The sequence below is a fragment of the Papaver somniferum genome, chromosome 6 (genome assembly GCF_003573695.1).
Source record: "Papaver somniferum cultivar HN1 chromosome 6, ASM357369v1, whole genome shotgun sequence".
NCBI lineage: Eukaryota > Viridiplantae > Streptophyta > Magnoliopsida > Ranunculales > Papaveraceae > Papaver > Papaver somniferum.
Window position 1 is genome coordinate 21080552 of NC_039363.1, and position 8517 is coordinate 21089068.

General features: G+C 36.5%; 1 pseudogene; it reads left to right on the forward strand.

Annotated features, from left to right (window-relative positions):
• The first annotated feature begins 324 nt into the window (after positions 1–324).
• Positions 325–4271, forward strand: LOC113287155 (annotated as a pseudogene).
• The last annotated feature ends 4246 nt before the right edge of the window (positions 4272–8517 follow it).

An 8517-nucleotide genomic window follows, 5' to 3' on the forward strand; every position in this document is an offset into this window, starting at 1 on the left:
GTCTAAAGCTCAAATACACATTCTATCCTAATCCAAGACATAGCTATAAGTAGACTAGAAATCAAATATATAGTTTTGATCAACTAAACTTGACAAACAAGCTTGAGATAGCAACGCTTGCGAATTCGATCGAAGAGTGCTGTAACACTTATCATTAACATTATTGGGATAAGGAGTTTTGGAGATTAATATTTGATGGTCCGATTTTTTGTCAATCCTGTGAGCCCTCAAAACCAAAATCTCGGAGCCCTCAAAATCAAAATATCGGAGCCCCTATAATCGGAAGCATACAGAGGCAAGTGGTGAGTCACGATATCACACGGGGGTAAAGTGTCGAATCTATTCTGGAAACCCTATACAACTAATTTCCCCCCGTCTCAGTAATAGTCCCTCCCTCGCCTCTTTCATTTCAATCTCTACTTTACTCCCTCAGACATAGAGAAAGGGTGAGAGTTCGGACATCGCCACCAACTCCACGCTTGGAAGTAGTAGAGTGGAGGAGGAACAGAAGCACTGCAGAACTTGCTGGTAAGTTTCAGTCTTCTTTTTCTTTGATGCTAAAAATCAGATAAAACAATCCTTCTTTTAACAAAACCTAAAACACAAGTTTTTTTTTTGTATCACAGCAACAACAGCGGAGTGTAGTACTGAAGAACCTTTACTACTCTCAGTAACAATCAAGTTCTGAACTAGTCTCTGAACCGAAATCCCATTAATGATTTGTTCTTTTTAGATATCTGTAATGTTTTTGTAGGTGCAATTGTTCTCGTATAACTACTTAGCTTAAGTGCCATAATACATTTACATACCGGACAAAACCCTTGGTATTCATTGATTCCTTGATTAAGATAACAGAGTGGTAGTGGATGTGTTTTTACAAAAAGAGTTGCATTTCTATAGAAATTTTACCATTGATAAAAATTTAATATATGGGTTTGATTCTACTTTGTCATTAGTTTTGAAGTTTAAAAACTGTATAAGGGTTCAAGTTTTAATGTATTTTTTTATTTTATTTTCAAAGTGAATGCTGATTTTTTTTATCTTTTTTCTCTGTTGAAACTTCTTTGAGTATTTGATCTAGTAACTTTTCCTGAAATGATAGATTGCTGCCAAATTTTTCCTTACAGCGCAATCTTCTAACATCTATTATCATGGCTGGGTTTCAAATAGAAGATGGGTTTCCGGCGGATCGTCCCTTTAACCAAGGATATTCTTATACCTATGATGATGTGATCTTCCTCCCTTATCGATTCCATATGTTGCTTCACCAATGGATACTGTTACTGAATCGTCCATGGCTGTAGCTATGGCAGCTCTTGGCGGCATTGGTATTGTTCACTACAACAATCAGCCTTTTGAACAAGCTGCCTTGATTAGATTTGCTAAATCTCGTCATTCCATTTATATCTGATCCAATTTTCAAAGCGCCTTCAGATTCGATTGATTCTATTGATGATTTCTCTTCATCACCATGTGTTTTTGTTACTGAGTCAGGGAACTCAAAATCGAAGATGTTAGGTGTAGTGGGTAAGTCGGATTGGGAGAAGTTGACTGATAAAGAGACTCCACTCTCTGATATTATGTTTAAATTCCCAGTTTCGGCCCCATCAAGCTATACGTGTGAGCAGGCTGCTTCAGTTTTAGCCTCTCAGAAATTGGATTACTTACCTTTGGTTTGTGAGAGCAGTGGTGAAGTTGTGCATTTGTTCACAAAGGGTGATGTGGATAGGATTCAAGGTTCCCCAAATTAGGACTTCCTTCACTTGGAGAGGATGGAAACTTCATGGTTGGGGCTGCAATCGGAACCAGGGAACAAGATAAGGAGAGGTTGGAACATTTGGTGAAGGCAGGGGCAAATGTTGTTGTGGTAGATAGTTCGCAGGGCAACTCGATTTATCAAATAGAGATGACTAAGTTTGTGAAGAGAACTTATCCAGATTTAGATGTTATAGCCGGTAATATTGTTACAGCTTATCAGGCACAAAATCTGATTCAGTCTGGAGCAGATGCCTTGAGGGTTGGTATGGGTTCTGGGTCAATTTGCACAACACAAGAGGTCTGTGCAGTTGGGCGAGGACAGGTAACTAGTCGTTTTATCTCGTGTATATGTACATTTTCATTCAGATTAATTTTCCTGCACAAAAGTCGAAACTTGAAAGATTTTGTATCTTAAGTTTTTGCAGGAATATTTTTTCTCTGGCTATAGTAAGATACTTGGACATTGTATACAATCAGTTAAGTTGTGCTAAAGTACACTGATAGCTTAATACGAGATACTTGAATTAGGATATTTGGACTTGCACCCATGGTCTTAGATTCTATTGTAAGCTACGCTTATTTATTTTGTTTATATTTCAGTACACTGTAATAGATAACATCACGATGGTCATATACTCCTGAAATAGTTTTGCGAATATGATATATGTTGATTTTATTGAATGTGTTATGAGATTCGTTAGTCCTTGGGGTGCTAAACTCTGTTGAAATTATTTAGGCAACTGCCGTATACAAAGTCTCGTCTATTGCTTCTCAAAGTGGGTCCCCGTGATTGCTGACGGTGGTATTGGAAATTCCGGACACATTGTCAAAGCTTTAACTCTTGGTGCATCTACTGTTATGATGGGGAGTTTCTTAGCTGGTAGTAATGAGGCTCCAGGGGCTTACGAAGTTCAGGTACATATGCAGCAACCATTATGAAAATCTGTTTAGAGTTAGGTTTGTTATTCTCTCAATACATTTCGTAAGCTTTCATGTCATTGTGTGCATCATTTGACTTCCGTAATCTATTTCTCTTTAATAATGAATATTTTTAAGATGTCATAACTAGGCTCATCAACCATATTCAGTTGTTCTCGCGGAATCTTATGTTTTTTTCTAGACAGCATCGCCATCATCAACCATTTCCTTATTTTTCCTGAAAAGCGAAAGGCGCACAATTATGTATTATGTAGGAGATTAAGCAGGAGCAAATCCTGTATGTCTTTCATTATCGTAGGTGTTTGATAACATCTTAGCAGTTCATCTCATGGTATTTTTGTGTAGTAACTGTATAGCAGTTTATTTTCTATAGCCTTTTTACTAAAGATCGTTTCTCTTCGTGTTCTTTCACATAGTCATAGTAATTAATGTGCAATTTTTGTTGTTGTTCCAACAATTTGGAATTGCTTGTCATAGGATTTTGCTTTTGTAGGGTGGACGCCGGATTAAGAAGTACAGGGGAATGGGATCCCTTGAAGCCATGACAAAAGGGAGTGACTCCCGATACTTGGGCGACATATCGAAGCTAAAGATTGCTCAAGGAGTTGTAGGTGCTGTAGCAGACGAAGGGTCACTTTTGAAGTTGATTCCTTACACAATGCAAGCAGTCAAGCAAGGATTCCAAGACCTAGGCGCATCCTCCATACCTTTAGCTCATGATCTTTTAAGATCAAGTGTATTAAGGCTTGAAGTATGCTTTCTCACCTTTTTCTATATGGTTCAAATTGGAATCTTTTTCTTCATTTTCTGTGATTGTATGCTTGCCTGCTTACTTTGGTTTCATCACCTAGGATCTACGAGGAATTCGATCAACGTATAATTACTTGTGTAAATGTCATCATGTATATCTGTCCTTCATCCAGATAAGTTAGCTTGAAAATATAATGCCTCATCAACTTATGGTTTGGTGATTTATTGCAAACTCATATAATTACTAACAAATGTGGTCAAGTATTACCGTACGTTTCGGAGAGAATGGTTACCATGATGAGTGGAACGCTCAATACAAAAGTCAGACTCTTTCATTTCATTATGATCCGTAGAACTCCAAAAATGAATCTTCTTATGCTGCAGTTGGGAATGGATATGTATTGCCTCTGTTGTAAGTTAGTTTCTTGAAAGAATCCTATTTTTTCGTGTTTTCCAGGTGCGCACAGGTGCAGCACAAGTTGAAGGCGGTGTTCATGATTTGGTTTTCTATGAAAAGAAATCTTTCTAAGATGGTTGGTACCTATGGCAGCATCAAGTGCAGCGAAGAGATTGACCAAGCCTATTTGTTGTGACCTGTTTATCTTTAGATTCTATGTTATTGTTTTACTAGATTTTCAACTGGACCAGCCAATCTGTGGATGATGATCCATCAGTAGTGTTTGTACCATACTAAAACGAGAAATTTATTGTAATAACCCTGGAAATTATGAGGTTTACATATATGGCCCCAGGGTTATTTAATAATTTCTGTAAATTATTCTGGAGGCTCTATGATATTATTAAAAGCTAGATTACTAAACTAACCCTCAATACATATGAAATCGGCGTTACAGAAGCATTAGCTCCCTCATTTCTCCCCGATTTCTTCCTTATCACCTCTCTATCCCTTTATTGACACTACCACTTTAGATTCAGAAATTACGATTATAAAATCAAATGAAATCGAAAAATCAAAACTCGAAATCAAATTCAAAAACTCTCATCATTACCCTAATTTTGATAACCTAAAAATCCACTAGGTTGGCTATAAGAAATCTCCAAATCTTTTCACAATCGTCGTTTTACTAATTAATCATCATCATTTCCATAACCACCGTGAAAAATTAGGGTACGTAGGTTCAATCTTTCAATATATTTACCACATTGAAGCAAATTCAACAAGCCGAAAGAGAGAATACAATCAGAGAGAAGTTTGGAGAAAAAGCAAGCAATAGTTGTTCAAAGAAAACCAGCTAGCAAAAAGTACTAAAATCTCCTCTTATTTTCTTATTTTCATCTTGATTCATCATTAAAAACCCTGTTATATTTAGTCTTTTGGTCAAACGCCTTTACTGTTTGGTCCATAATTAAAAAAAATACCAAACAGACAATAATACCCTTACCTTAACTGTTACCGCCTTCAACCCACGATCTCCTAAAAACGCGTCAACTGTCTCTCTCCTTCTTTTCAGTTTCATTTTCAGAGAACCACAACTTCTTCGTCATCTTCACTCCAAAACCCAGAGAACGAACATCATCAAAACCAAGAATCCACCAAAATCAGTCGAAATCATTTCAACTTTCGTAAATCAAAATCTAAACAATCTTCAAAATCAGAAAACCAAACCCAGAAAATCGAAAAACCCTAGAAAAATTGAAGAAATCAAAACCCTAAATGGGTAAATTGAAGAGGAAAGTAGTAGTAGATACATGTTCAGACGAGAAGTTGAAGAAAGAGATAGCCAATTAGTTGTTTTTGAAGGAGATAGTCAAGAAGAAGAAGAACCAGTGACAAAGAAATCAACAGTAAAGAAAGCAGCGAAAGGTAAATTACTAATTCGAAGTTGATTTTTGATCTGTTTGTTGTTGAATTGAGAATGTATTCCAATTTTTCTGATGTCTGCATGTTTCTCCTTTGGTGTTTGCCGGACTTCATTTCTAGAATGAAGTCTAGAAAAATTGTACTGAGTCCATGTTTCTCCTTTGATGTTTGCGGGACTTCATTTTTAGAATGAAGTCTAGAAAAATTGTGCTAAGTCCATGTTTCTCCTTTGGTGTTTGCTGGACTTCATTTCTAGAATGAAGTCTAGAAAAATTGTACTGAGTCCATGTTTCTCCTTTGGTGTTTGCCGTTTCTAGAATGAAGTCTAGAAAAATTTTACTAAGTCCATTGTTTCTCATTTGGTGTTTGTTGGACTTCATTTCTAGAATGAAGTCTAGAAAAATTTCCATGTTTCTCCTTTGGTGTTTGCCGGACTTCATTTCTAGAATCAAGTCTAGAAAAATTGTACTGAGTCCATGTTTCTCCTTTGGTGTTTGCCGGACTTCATTTCTAGAAAAAAGTATAGAAAAATTGTACTGAGTCCATATTTCTCCTTTGGTGTTTGTTGGACTTCATTTCTAGAATGAAGTCTAAAAAAATTGTACCGAGTCCATGTTTCTCATTTGATGTTTGCTGGACTTCATTTCTAGAATGAAGTCTAGAAAAATTGCGCTCAGTCCATGTTTCTCCTTTGGTGTTTGCTAGACTTCATTTCTAGAATGAAGTCTAGAAAAATTGTACTGATTCCATGTTTCTCCTTTGGTGTTTGCTGGACTTCATTTCTAGAATGAAGTCTAGAAAAATTGTACTGAGTCCATGTTTCTCCTTTGGTGTTTGCTAGACTTCATTTCTAGAATGAAGTCTAGAAAAATTGCGATAAGTCCATGTTTCTCCTTTGGTGTTTGCTGGACTTCATTTCTAGAATGAAGTCTAGAAAAATTGCGCTAAGTCCATGTTTCTCCTTTGGTGTTTGCTGGACTTCATTTATAGAATGAAGTCTAGAAAAATTGTACTAAGTCCATGTTTCTCCTTTGGTGTTTGCTGGACTTCATTTCTAGAATGAAGTCTAGAAAAATTGCGCTTCAAGATTTTACAGTTCATTATCTACATTCTTATACCTGCATATTCTACCTAGATTTTGTACAAAAATGAAGTAAGTCAGTGTTAACATTATCTAGATTCATTCTTGTGTTGGTTCTTCTTTGAAAGCCTCATTTTATTGAATGAACTTCGAAATGCTTGAGAGTTCACCAAGTAGAATGAAATGAAGTATTGGTCATTCTCAAGCCACACTTTATCTTCTTTTATAAGCTACTATTAAAAAAAATGTAACCATTAATCTTCTTTTCTTTGTCTTTAAAAAAATTGTAGATAAGAAGATAAAGTGTAGCTTTGCTGGATCCATTGGTCTTGCTGCTAAGATTAAAGCTCTTCCAAAACATGAGGCTTTGAATGAAGAACAGAGAGATGCTTTGTATAGGAGTCCGTTGGGGAGTGTAGCCAAAGTATTTTTGGAAGGGGAGATTGTTGCTACTGAATGGATTAAGTCAATACTTATTGTCCAAGTTTTCTGCGATGCACATCAGTTCATTCCTGAAACAAATGACCATAAGTTCGTTTTCAAAGTAGGGGAAGAAACATATGTGCTAAGATCATCACCTGAAAAGTTGTCGTTAGTGTTTGGAATACCATGTATTCCTGGAGGTGGAATAAAATAATCTTTCTTGGACACTAGAAACGTAGATAACTACACTACTGGAAGGCTCTATTGAACCTATGAATTTGTTCCACCTAAAAATAAACTTTCCGATATAAAGAACACATAATTGAAAGAAAAAAAATCGTTGAGTTGATTAGGAATAGAGGATCTACTGAAGATCTTGTAACCATGTTTGAGCTCTTTCTATTGTCTACTATTTTTCTTACTACTGGTGATAGAGGTTCCATCCACACCAAGTACCTAGCCTTCCTAGAGGCAATAGATAGAGTATCTCTACCGCATCTCATACACAAGCATTTGATGGAAAGCTTGAGAAAAGGTTCTTCTGAAGGGTGTTACCTTTACTTGTTGGTGAGATGAAATACTGTTCATTTTTTCATTTTGAGGTTTGATGTTGAAATGAATTGTTGCTGATAACTGACCAGTATAAATCTTCTCTTTTACAGCCTTGGTTTGCTGAGCATTCAAAGAAATTAAAACCCAAGTGGCAGGTGAAGAAAATAGTAGACTACCGTCCAAGATTTGCAAGGTGGAATATCAATACCATTTGCAAACACTTAACGTCTAAGATGAATGTTGATGATTTTGGAGAGGTAAAAATCTAGTACCATTATATTTTATTCAATTTCATATAATGAACTATGCTGCTTTAAGATAAAACTGGGAATTCATTCCTTAAAATGAACTCTGGCTGTTAATGTCGAATCATCTGATGTTCTGGTTCATTCTCCTTGTATTGTAGTGGATACCTACAAGGAATGTTTAATGAGTGTGTTTATTGTGTGTAGTGAACTCAAAATTTTTTTTGTGCGTGTGCAGCTGTCGGATATGTTTTTGGAAGAATATACAGATGTTGAAAACAAGCTCCTGCAAAAGCAAAAAGCCAAGACAACGGCTGAATTGCTTGAGGAAGAATTCAGTCAAATGAATGCCCAGATAGAACATATGAAAGCTATACATGTTCAAGAAATAGAGGACCTGAGAGGTAAACATGCTTAAGAGATACAACAGTTGACAAATAAGCATACTGAGGAGATGTTGGATCTTTTGTTAAGGCAGGAAGACCTTGACAAATCACTTGCAGAAGCCACAACTTCGAAGACACTCTTTGATAGAAAGATGTAATGCCTTGAAATATACTTGGCTTCAAAACAACCTGAAGTTGATGCATTGCTAGCTCAAGGAAGGAATGTGGCGAAATTCATGACAGACCAAGCATCAGAGTATATGCGTACTAAACTTTTCACTGATGAGCATAAGGATGCTAAAGATATGCAATCAGATGAAGTTGTGGATGAGGCCGTGGAAGCTGGTGTTGGAAATATGAATGATGATGTTGGAATTGCAAACCCAGATGCTGTTGTGGATGATGGAATGCAAGCAGTACCAGATGATGTAAATGAAGTTGCTGGAGGTTCTGATCATCTCTTTCCCGCCTTATCTGTTGGAGATCCTTCTGTAGAAGTTGATGCAAGTGATATTCAGCAAAAGCTCCTTGATGAGATGACTGAAGTAGAGCTTCCTTCAA